Genomic DNA, 11,446 nt, shown 5'->3' with positions numbered 1-11,446 from the left:
CAGGGGACCCCCAGCTCCCCGCGGTTGCAGGCTCCGCCCCTGCCCAGGCCTAACGCCTCTGGCCTAGGCATCCGGCCCAGGCAGCGGGGACCTGCAGTGGCAGCGGGGGGTGCCGCGATCGTGGGCTTCGCTTTAGGCCCAGGCAAGGGACCCCTAGCTCCTGGGACTGCCAGCTTCAACCATGCCCAGCTCCCATCACTGGCTCCACCCCTACTTCCTGCTATCACTTGCCAGGGCGGCAAAGGTGCCTGATTCTCTGATCATGGCTGGGGGGCAGGGCAAAGGCGGCCCCAGGGCCGCCTTTGCCCTGTCCCCCAGCTCTTAGCTCCCCCCTGGGTTTCCGATCACTGTCAGTGGCAGCGGGCTTCTCCCTGCTTTCCCTTTCGCCTCCCTGCATTGTGCCTACATATGCAAATTAGCCGCCATCTTGTTGGCAGTTAACTGCCAATCTTAGTTGGCAGTTAATTTGCATATAGCCCTGATTAGCCAATGAAAAGGGTATCGCCGTATGCCAATTACCATTTTTCTCTTTTATTAGTGTAGATCAATGGCATATTTCTCAGATCTAGAACAAATATTCCAAAAATTTGTGTGGAACCATAAAAGACTCTGAATAGCCTCAGCAATCTTGAGAAAGAGAAACAAAGTTGGAGGTATCAGAATACCTGATATCAAACTATAGTAACAGGCAATAGAAATCAAAACAGCCTTGTAGTGGCATAAGAACAGAAATATAGATTAATGGAACAGAACAGAAAATCCCAAAGTCAACGCACACCTTTATATAATCAATTAATATTTTATAAAGGAGACAAGAGCATACAATGTGTTAAAGAGAGTCTCTTCAATAAATGGGAAAATTGGACTGGTATGTACAAAAAAGTGAAACTAGACCACCAACTTATACCATACACATGAATAAACTTACAATGAATAAAAGACTTAAATACATAAAAATCCTAAAAGAAATTATAGGCAGTAAAATCTCAGACATTTCTTCTAGCAAGATATTTTTTTAAATCCTTACCCCCAAGTATGTTTTTATTGATTTTAGAGGAAGTGGAAGGGGAAAGAACAGAGAGAGAGAGAGAAACATCCATTAGTTGCCTCCCCAGGGATTCAATCTGGAACATGGGTGTGTGCCCTTACCGAGAATTTAACCTGTGACCTTTTGGTGCATGGGGCAATGTTCAACAAATTGAGCCACTCTGGCCAGGGTTCTCCTACCTATATTTTTTGCTAATATGTCTCCTAGGGCAAGGAAATAAAGGAGAAAATAATCAGATGGGGCTACATCAAACTAAAAAGCTTCTGCAAAGCAAAGAAACCATCAACAAAATGAAAAGGGTACCTAATGAATGGGAGAACATATTTGCCAATGGTACATCTGATAAGGGATTCATTTCCAAAATATACAAAGAACTTATACAACTCAACACCAAGAACACAATCCAGTTCCCGATCAGGGCACATACCTGAGTTGTGGGCTCGATCCCCAGTGTGGGGAATGCAGGAGGCAGCTGATTAATGATTTTCTCTAATCATTGATGTTTCTCTCTCTCTCTCTCTCTCTCTCTCTCTCTCTCTCTCTCTCTCTCTCTCCTCCTCCTCCTCCTCCTCTCTGAAATCAATAAAAATATATTTTTAAAAGGACAATACCACTTACATTAGGACTTCCCAAATGAAATACTTAGGTATAAATGTAACAAAATATGATCGAGATCTATATAAAATAAACTACAAAGTTCTGATGAAAAGAAATCAAAGAGTAACTAAGTAAATGGAAACACAGTCCATGTTTGTGGATAAGAAGAGTCAATATTGTCAAGATGTAATTTCCTCATGATTAGATTTATAGATTCAATATAATCCCAATCAATTCCTAGCATATTATTTTGTAGGTACCAATAAACTGATTCTAAAGTTTATACGGAGAGACAAAGACCCAGAATGACCAATACAGTATTGAAGGAGAACAAAGTACGGACACTACCCAACTTTAAGAGTAAATATAAGGTTAAATAATCAAGACATTGTGGTATTGGTTAAAGAATAGACAAATAGATCAATTGAAAAGAATAAGGAGACTAGAAATATACCCACACAGATATAGAAAACTTATCTTTGATCAAGTATCAAAGTCAATTTAATGGAGAAAAGATTGTCTTTTCAATAAATGGTGCTGGAACAATGACATCCACATTCCAAATAAATAAATCTAGAGACAGGCCTATATCTTTCAGAAAAAAATACCTCAAAAGGAATCACATACCTAAATATGAAACAGAAAACTATAAAACTAGGCAATAACAAAGAAGAAAATCTACATGACTTTGGGTTTGGTGATGAATTTTTAGATATAACACTGAGAGCATGATTCATGAAAAAAATAATTGAGAAGTTCTGGTTAAGATGGCAGAATAGGTAAATGTGGTACTTGAAACTTCCTACAACCACATCAAAATGAAAAATAAACTACAGAACAACCATCATTCAGAACATCCTGAAATCTAGTTGAACAGAGGTGCTACAACTAAGGATATATAGAGCCACACTGAGACCTATAGGAGGGACTGAGATGGGTAGGAGGGGCGGAGACAAGAAATGTACTGGTCCCATACCCATGTGTGGCAGATAACAATCAGGAGGAATATCTCAGCTGTGGAAATCCCCCCTGAGGAGCGAGAGGGTCCTAGCCCCACACTAGGCCCAAGCCCTGGTTTTCAGTGTCAGGAAGAGAAGTTTCTTTAACTTACAGCTGTAAAAACCAGCATGGTTTTATGGCTGAATGAGTTGGAAGGCTGGCAGAGTGTTAAAGAACCTATGCCTGGATTTACTTGGACTCATTCCCCCTCAACTCTAGCACTGGGGCAGCAGATTGAAAGAGATGCACAGGGAGAAACTGAGTGGTCTGGCATGAGGGAAAGAGCTGAGTGACCAGTTTCTCCAAGCCAGAAGTATTGGCAGAAGTCATTGCTCCTTTGCTGAGCTCTTCCTGCAAAGAGCCAGCAAGTGGGTACTATATCTGATTCTCCATCAAACTGCCCAACACCATTCACCCTGCCCTGGTGATTCCCTGAGACTTCACCCAATCTTCAGGTCCACCCAAGCCACTTCCATTGGCTTTTCCATACAAACTAGTGGCCTGGTGCTTGAAATTCATGCACGGGGGAGGGGGATGTTCCTCAGCCCGGCCTGCACCCTCTCCAATCTGGGACCCCTGGAAGGATGTCCTACTGCTGGTTTACAGGGATCAGGCCTAAATCGGCAGTTGGACATACCTCTCACAATCTGGGACTGCTGGCTCCTAACCGCTCACCTGCCTGCCTGCTTGCCCCTAACCACTCTGCATGCTGGCCTGCTCACCCCCAACTGCCTCCCCTGCCAGCCTGCTCACCCCCAACTACCCCCTTGCTGGCCTTCTTGCCCCCACCATCCCTCCCCACTGGCCTGCTCTCCCCCAACTGCCCCCTGCTGGCCTGCTCACTCCAAACTGCCCCCCTGCTGTCCTGATCACCTCCAACTGACTCCCACTGATGGCCTGCTTGCCCCCAACTGGCTCCCCTGCTGGTCTGCTTACCCCCAATGGCCCCTCTCCCCACCAGCCTGATCACCCACAACTGCCCTCCCCTTTTGGCCTCTAACCACCTCTACCTTGGCCCCACCACCATGGCTTTGTCCAGAAGAACATCCGGAAGGTCTCCCAGTCTAATTAGCATATTACCCTTTTATTAGTATAGAAGATAGAGGCCTGGTTCACGGGTGGGGGCCGGCTGGTTTGCCCTGAAGGGTGTCCCGGATCAGGGTTGGGGTTCCCTTGGGGCATGGGGTGGCCTTGGCAAGGGGCCTGTGGTGGTTTGCAGGCTGGCCACAGCCCCTTCAGGGTGGGGGTCCCTGCTGGGGTGCCTGGCTAGCCTGGGTGAGGGGCTGATGGCTGTTTGCAGGCTGGCCATGGCTCCCGGTGACCCAAGCTCCCAGCCCCTCCTTTCTGTCTTTTTTTTTTTTTTCAGCTCCTCCTTGAGCAGAGGGAAGCAGGTATCTGGGATTTATTTATCTTCTATAATTGAAACTTTGTAGTCTTGAGCGGAGGCCAGGGCTGGCCAGGGCGGGTGGGAAGCTTGGCTTCCTCAATCTCCAGGGGCAACCCAAGCCTCCTGCTTGCTCCAGCTCCATGGCCACTGCCATCTTAGTTGGGTTAATTTGTATACTCACTCCTGATTGGCTGGTGGGTATGGCTTGTGGGTGTAATGGAGTGATGGTTAATTTGCATGTTTCTCTTTTATTAGATAGGATGGCCTGTCTTGGCTTAGGCTGCAGACTTTTCTAAAATCTCTCAAGCAAGCTGCATCTGGCCTTGGCCTGCCATATCCCTCTCAACAAATAGCCACAGACCAGGCACAAGTTGCAGCATCCTTTGAGTAACAGCGTGACCACTCCAGGGCTCTTACAAGCCCAGCACAAGTAGCAATGATCTGCAGGTGGCTTTCTAACTCATGCTGGGTAGTCCCAAGCAGGGAGCAGTTGGCAGCTGAACTTGGCCTGCAACTCCTAGGAGGCAATAGAGCCAGTGCATCCAGTGGATAACTTCAGGCCACACAAAGGCACCACCCAAACACCTCCTCAATCAGCACACTCAAGAAGCAGACTCAGCAGGCACCAAAGCCCTACTAAGTAAGTCCTGCTCCATGGAGTAGGACCCTACACAGATGATCCTCCATGGTGGTTGCTGCCATTCCTCACAACCCATCAGTCTGATGTAAGTCCCTGAGGTTCCAAAAGCAGCTGAGGCTCAACTACAGCAGGAGGGTGTACACAGCCTACATGGGGGGTGCACCTGGAGTGCCCAGCTTGGGTGATCAGGGAGGCTCTGCTAATGGGCCTTATAGAAGACAATTAGGCTGCTCTACCAAGACTAGGAGATGTAGTTGTTCTACTTAACACAAAGAAACAAACACGGGAACAGCCAAAATGAGGAGACAAAAATATATGCCTCAAATGTAAAAATAGAACAAAACATCAGAAAAAGAACTAAACAAAATGGAGACAAGCATTTTACCGATGCAGAATTCAAAACACTGGTCTTAATGGTGCTCATTGAATTTAGCAGAAGAGTAGAGGAAATTAGTGAGAACTATAACAAAGAGATAGGTGCTATCCAAGATGGTGGTGAAGTAGGTGGAAGCTACATCCACCTCCTCCCAGGACCAAACTGGAGTTATAACTAAAATATAGACCAATCAACCTGAATAACCTACTGCAGACTAACTGAACAGAAGTCTTAAAACCAACAATTTATTAAAAAAAAAAAAAAGGTACATAGAGACTGGTAGGAAGGGCAGAGACACAAACTGGTAGCTGAGATTCAAAAGGGATATCTGAACTTCAAAGGTTCCCCTATGAAGCATGGGATCTAAACCCCACACTGGGCTCCACAGTCCAGAACATCAGAGCTGGGAAGAGATGTCCATATAACATTTGGCTGCGAAAGTCAGCATGGACTCTGTCTTCCAGAGAGATATGAGAGTCTGCTAGAAGTACAGGCACAGACTGAGTTGTGTGGCTCTGAGGCAGGGGCCACTCTTCCCACTTTCCCCCAAGCCTGACAAGGACCTTCCCTTGGAAAAGATCCACTAGCCCCACCCTCCAAACCCCAGTGACTCACCTGCTGAAATTGGGCTCCAGGTAGAATCTAAGACAGACTAAATTGTGTGGCTCTAAAACAGGGTCATATTTCTCTCACATACGAAACTGGTGTAAAGCCCTCTCTTCACATAGCCAACTATTGGTTTGTTTGGGCCTGATAAACTCTGCTAGCCTCATGCTAATGACACCCTGAGACCCTGTCCCACCAAAAAGGTCTGCAGGCACCTACCAGGTAATAGCTAGACTTGGTATAACAGGGATTGTGTTGAGTGGCCTCAGATTTAGCATTAGCAACAAATGTGCTGTGCCAGCATGGCCAGTTCAGTGAGCCTGAGGAGGGGTGGTGAAGGATTAAAGAAGACAGACAAGAGAATACAGCTGGGGTTAGGTCAGATCACTGTGCAGGAAACAGTGACCCACCCTGCAAGCCAAAGCTTTATTTTATAGTCAGAGCACACAAAGCAAAACAAGGGAAGTGGTCAACATGTTTACAATGCTCTTATGAGTTTCACCTTGTTTTGGCAGCACTTGCTGCACCGCTCACAGCCCATTAGCTACCTAGGAAGGAACTAGGGAGGTCTATAATGTCAAGCTAAATTATGCTAGGAGGGCTCTGCCCTCCGAGCTGGGATTTGTTTGTGGCTCTGCCACAGGTCAGTCCAAGGCTTGACTCTATAGCCGCTCCCTACAACAAAATTTGAACATGTATCAATCTGATGAACACCACTCACTGAGAACCTTCCTCATGCAACTCAAGTACTACCAGAGGCTCTTTCAGGCAGCTGTCAGACAGAGGCAGATGGAGGCATATCTTTGTGTGCCTTGGGACTTTTGCAGGTAGAATCTGGCCTTGATGTGCAGCTTGGCTCTTGTGCACACACAGGCCTAGCCAAGGTAGCCACAAACTGTGGATTGCTTTGTAGTTTCAAACATATTGCTCAGAGCCAGTCAGAGGCAGAATGTGAAATTGATCCGTACCAGAGTCTCTTCCTAGAGGGCACCCTACCAAGATTGGGAGACAGTAAAGCTATCTATCACATAGAAACAAACACAAAGAGTTTGCCAGAATGGGATGCAAAGAAATAGCCCCAAATGAAAGAACAGGGGAAACCTTTAGAAAAAAATGAAAAAAATTACTAAATAAAACAGAGGCAAGCAATTTAGCAGATAGAGAGTTAAAAAAAAGTAGTTATAAGGGCATTCAAGGAACTTATGAGAACTTCAAAAAAAGATAGCAAATATGAAAGAGAACATAGAAACCATAAAAAAGAACCAGTTGGAAATGAAGAATACACTAGAAGGAATACAGGTAATGTTGAATGAAGCTGAAACTCAATCAGCAATTTGGAAGACAAAATAGCAGAAAACACCCAATCAGAGCAGCAAAAAGAGAAAAGAAATTTTAAAAATGAGGATAGCTTAAGGGACCTATGGGACAACATGAAGATCAACAACATCTACATCATAGGTGTACTAGAAAAAGAAGAGAATGAAATTGAGAACTTATTTGAAGAATTAAGGACCAAAAATTTCCCTAATCTTGTGAAGGAAAAGAGCACACAAGTCCAGAAAGAGCAGAGTCCCAAAGAAGATGAAGCAAAAGATGCTCACACCAAAACACATCAAAATTAAAATGACAAAGGTTAAAGACAGAGAGAAACTTGGGCTTTCCAGATGGCAGCAGATTAAGAGGAAGCTACACTGACATTCTCTCAGGACCAAACTGGAATTAGAACTAAAATATAAAAAAATCATTCTGAATAACCAACCTTAGACTAGCTGGAGATAATACTTATAACCAAGGACAGTAAGAGGAGGCCACATCAAGCCTGTGGGAAGTGAGGAGGTGTGAGAGGGCTGGCCGTGTTCCCACAAGCAGTGGTTGAAGTTCTGGAGGGATATCTCAGCTGTTGGGGGTTGGCCCTGAGAAGTCTGTGGTCTAAACCCCAAGGTGGGCTCCCCTCAAACACATAAAAATCTGACAGTGACATGTGAATAGACTTTTAAAAGTTACATAGTTCTCCAGCCGTGGCCAGTATGGCTCAGTTGGTTGGAGTGTTGTTCTGTACACTGATAGGTGGTGGGTTCGATTCCAGGTCAGGGCACATACAGCAGGCAACTGATCGATGTTTATTTCTCACATTGATGTTTCTCTCTCTCTCTCTCTCTCTCTCTCTCTCAAAAAAGTCAATGAAAACATTGGTGAGATTGTTAAAAGGTGAGATTTTTAAAAAGGTGAGATTTTTAAAAAGTTACATAGTTCTCCAGTGAAAAAGATGGGAGGTAACACTAGTCAGAGATATGGCAGAACACCCAAAGGCAGTGTGAATTTTGTGGTTTTGTATGGGACCCAAAAGGCAAGGGACAGTACAGATGGACAGGGAGCACTCATAAAGATATGTGTGTCCTCTCAGGTACCGGGTACCATATCCTGAAGGCTCTCTGAGGACTTTAAGCAGGGAAATGATATGGACAGAATTATCTGTTCTTGGCATTTCTCTGGCCATCCTCAGTATATAATATGGAATGCTTGGAAGCAGGGAAAGAGCTACCAGCTAAAGTAACAGGCTTGGCCTGAAGGCCCCTAGTCAAACAGGACCCAAGGTGGAGAAAGCAGGCCCAGCACGTGATACTGGGAGCTTTGTGACTGGATGTCTTATGAGTGAGGGAGGTTCCCAAATCTGTCTCTGTGACTTTGTGGAGGATGGAGCCATAAACCAAGAAAGGAAGGATGGATAAAAGAGCAGGTTTGTGGAGTTGATTAGTTTAGTTTGTGAGGAAGGTATGATGTGGTTTGGGAGGACTTAGTCATAGGAGCTTACAACTGCAATTAGTGTATAAAGTCATAGGAATTATTAAAAATGGAACTACTATACTTTCATCAGATTCAACAGGGCCTGAACATGGTCTAGTACATTTTATTTGACTAATATTTTTACAAAGCAGACCTCAAAACATTGAAAAATTCATTGCTATAAACTAAACTTACTGATTGATCCCTCATTATTTAACCTGTATATATGTGATATTTCAACAAGAACACTGAGTTCAAATTTTTAAAATTTGACTTTTCAGACACATACTCATAAAAAATAGTCTCATATAATCATTGTTAAATAGATTTTAAAAGAATTGATAGCTGTGCTATAATTTGTCTAATTGAATTGCCATGATAGTAATGCTCAGAGAATTTATGAAATATTTTTAACATCATATAAATATACTAGAAGCCCAGTGTGCAAAAATTTGTGCACTTGAGGGGGTCCCTCAGCCCAGCCTGTGCCCTCTCACAGTCTAGGAGCGTTCAGGGGATGTCCAACTGACAGCTTAGGGGAGCGGAGTGGGCCTAAGCCATAGTCTGTCTTCCCTTTGTGTGGGAGCTGACCAGCATGACAATCGATATGGATGGCATGGGCAGTGAGTGGCCGGTCCTGCCCCCAGTTGTGCCAGGGCCACTGGTGGCCTCCCTCTGCGGGGGGGCAACCACAGCAGGCCTATATGGGGATGATGCTGGGTGGCCCTGCCCCAAATCGCCCCCCCGCTGCTGCCGCCCATGGCCTCCCTTTGCAGGAGGTGAACAGGCGGGCAATCAGGGAACGGTGTAAGCCCCTATCGCCCCGCCACCACTGGTTGCTCCTGTCCCCCCACCCAATTGCCATCCCCTCCCTCTACCCACTGGCATGCACTTTGGCTGGCCTCGTGACAGCTGCTTGCCGGCCCCACCCCCCACTCACTGGTTGTTCCGCCATTTGGTTGATTTGCATATTACACTTTTATTATATAGGATGTCTGATTAGTTGAAACTGTACCAGTTTTCAAAGCCTGGAGGTATTGTGTAAGAAGCATCAAAATTCAAAAAGAATTGGAATATGAAGAAATAAAACAAGAGAAAATGTCTCCTGAGGATAAAATAAAATAAAATAAAAATTAAGCATATGGAATATCATTACATTGTTTCTCATATTCAAGGTTTAGTACTAAAATACTAATTTCAAATCTATAATTTAGTTTGTGTTTAAGCCAATCTGCTAACCAGGATATATATAAGTGATACAAAATAAAAGATTAAGATTATTTAAAAATTTAGTATCCTATGTTCTTCAAGAACACTTTATAAAAATTGAATAATTTAATAAAGGTAAGATACCAAGATCACATTGTTACATTCACATAATTTGTTAGACATAATACAAATGTAGTTTACTAGAAAAGGACACATAATTTTAATAGTTTGTTTATCTTCTATTTATTATTATCATTATTGAAGGTTTTCTCCTCAAATATGAGAGTTTTTCACTTAAAAAGAGGCTTAAAGAAAGTAATTTTTAAAGAGTGACTTGAAACACAGCTCAATTGGATGACAACAGTATACATTTAATACTAATAAAGTTGTAAGTTCTAAATGTTGCATGTTAATTTAAAGTGATTTTTCAGGAGATTTTGTCAACATTAGATTCCATTGGAAACTATCTCAGAAGCTTTTTGCTATTCATTTGAGATAAAGTTTATTTTAGAAAGTTGTCTAATATTATTATGATTCAGGGTTTAAATGTTGGTTTTGTAAGATTGTGTGTGTGTGTGTGTGTGTGTGTGTGTGTGTGTGTGTGTTTGGCATACTTAGAGCTGTGTCCTGGAATTGGTGCCCAAACAATGTTAAGCTGGTATGAGCTGTTTATGTCACTGAGTAAAATTAGATACACGCCTGCTGCTAGTAGGAGGAGATGAAACATGAGACAGGCCAAACACTTGAGAGCCTTTTCTTTCAGGCATAATTGGTGAAGCCTGAATCGTTCACTCTCCTCCTGCAACTGATGGAAACGTTTGAAACATTCTGTCTCTGGTAGAGCTTGAACTGGTTGCAAGCAATTTAAGGTAAGCAATCATTTTTTACTTGTATTTTATATAATTACAGTGTACAATTAAAAATCAAATAGAGGCAAGACTTCTTGGTTTTTTTCCTCAAAAGGTGACATAATAATGAATAAATTAAATTTAAAATGTTGATTAAGTTCATTTCAAACGATTATTAAATATCAACAAAATGTGGTTAACTTCTATTTAATATCATTTGTTATTGTGATTCCTAATATGCTATGTATTTTAGTATAATTTATATTCCTAATATTTTAATTTGTAGAATACCATGATAGCATATTTATATATTATCAAGCATTAAATTGTATACTGTGGTTAATCTAGATAAGATATTGTCTTTAAGATCACCTATTTTTAATTCTACTCTTAAATTTGTTGGTGAAATTACATTGGCTTTACATTTTGTCTATAGTTTTGTTACAGACATTAAAAACAGACTAATATTAATGAGGACAAAAGTCATTTGATAAATTGGAATTAAGCAAAACACCAACTTCAGCTTCCTAACTATTCTTGGAATGAAAGAAGGAGGATGATTTCTCCCCCAAATCTGGAAATAAATAAATTGTTGTTCATAATGTATATCTCAAAAAAGTAAATGTAAGTAGGGTAAAATATAAACTTGTGCTATGCTGTGGCTTACTAAAGTTGTCAGTTCTTTCTTTGTGTTCCCTATGTTAATATGGGGCAATCCAAAAACAAGTTTTTAAAGGAAGACATACAGAAAGATAATAAGGGAAACTATAACTCAACTGACTGGAAAATTTGTCAGCAGGATGAGTAACTTACTAGTACCAAATGAACTATAAAATGCACTATGTTTACCTTTTGCTTATTTTCTTGGTAACATTTTGTGGAGATAGGTACAAAAAGGCACACTTATGAAGTTTCAAAACTAATGGCTCAAGTTGGTGTTGGTTTTATAGGT

The 11,446-nt window shown here is 42.5% G+C and overlaps 1 protein-coding gene across 1 annotated transcript in view; it reads left to right on the top strand.

Annotated features, from left to right (window-relative positions):
* The first annotated feature begins 10,495 nt into the window (after positions 1 to 10,495).
* Positions 10,496 to 11,446, top strand: part of SGCG (sarcoglycan gamma) — a 160,097-nt gene continuing 159,146 nt past the window's right edge. Inside the window, exon 1 of the mRNA XM_081083028.1 lies at positions 10,496 to 10,515. The gene's annotated coding sequence lies outside the window, so the exon portion shown is untranslated. The remainder of the gene's footprint in view (positions 10,516 to 11,446) is intronic.

This window comes from Myotis nattereri, assembly GCF_964212035.1.
Source record: "Myotis nattereri genome assembly, chromosome: 2".
Lineage (NCBI taxonomy): Eukaryota > Metazoa > Chordata > Mammalia > Chiroptera > Vespertilionidae > Myotis > Myotis nattereri.
The sequence above is the reverse complement of the archived record's forward strand: the minus strand, read 5'-3'. Positions and strand labels throughout refer to the sequence as shown.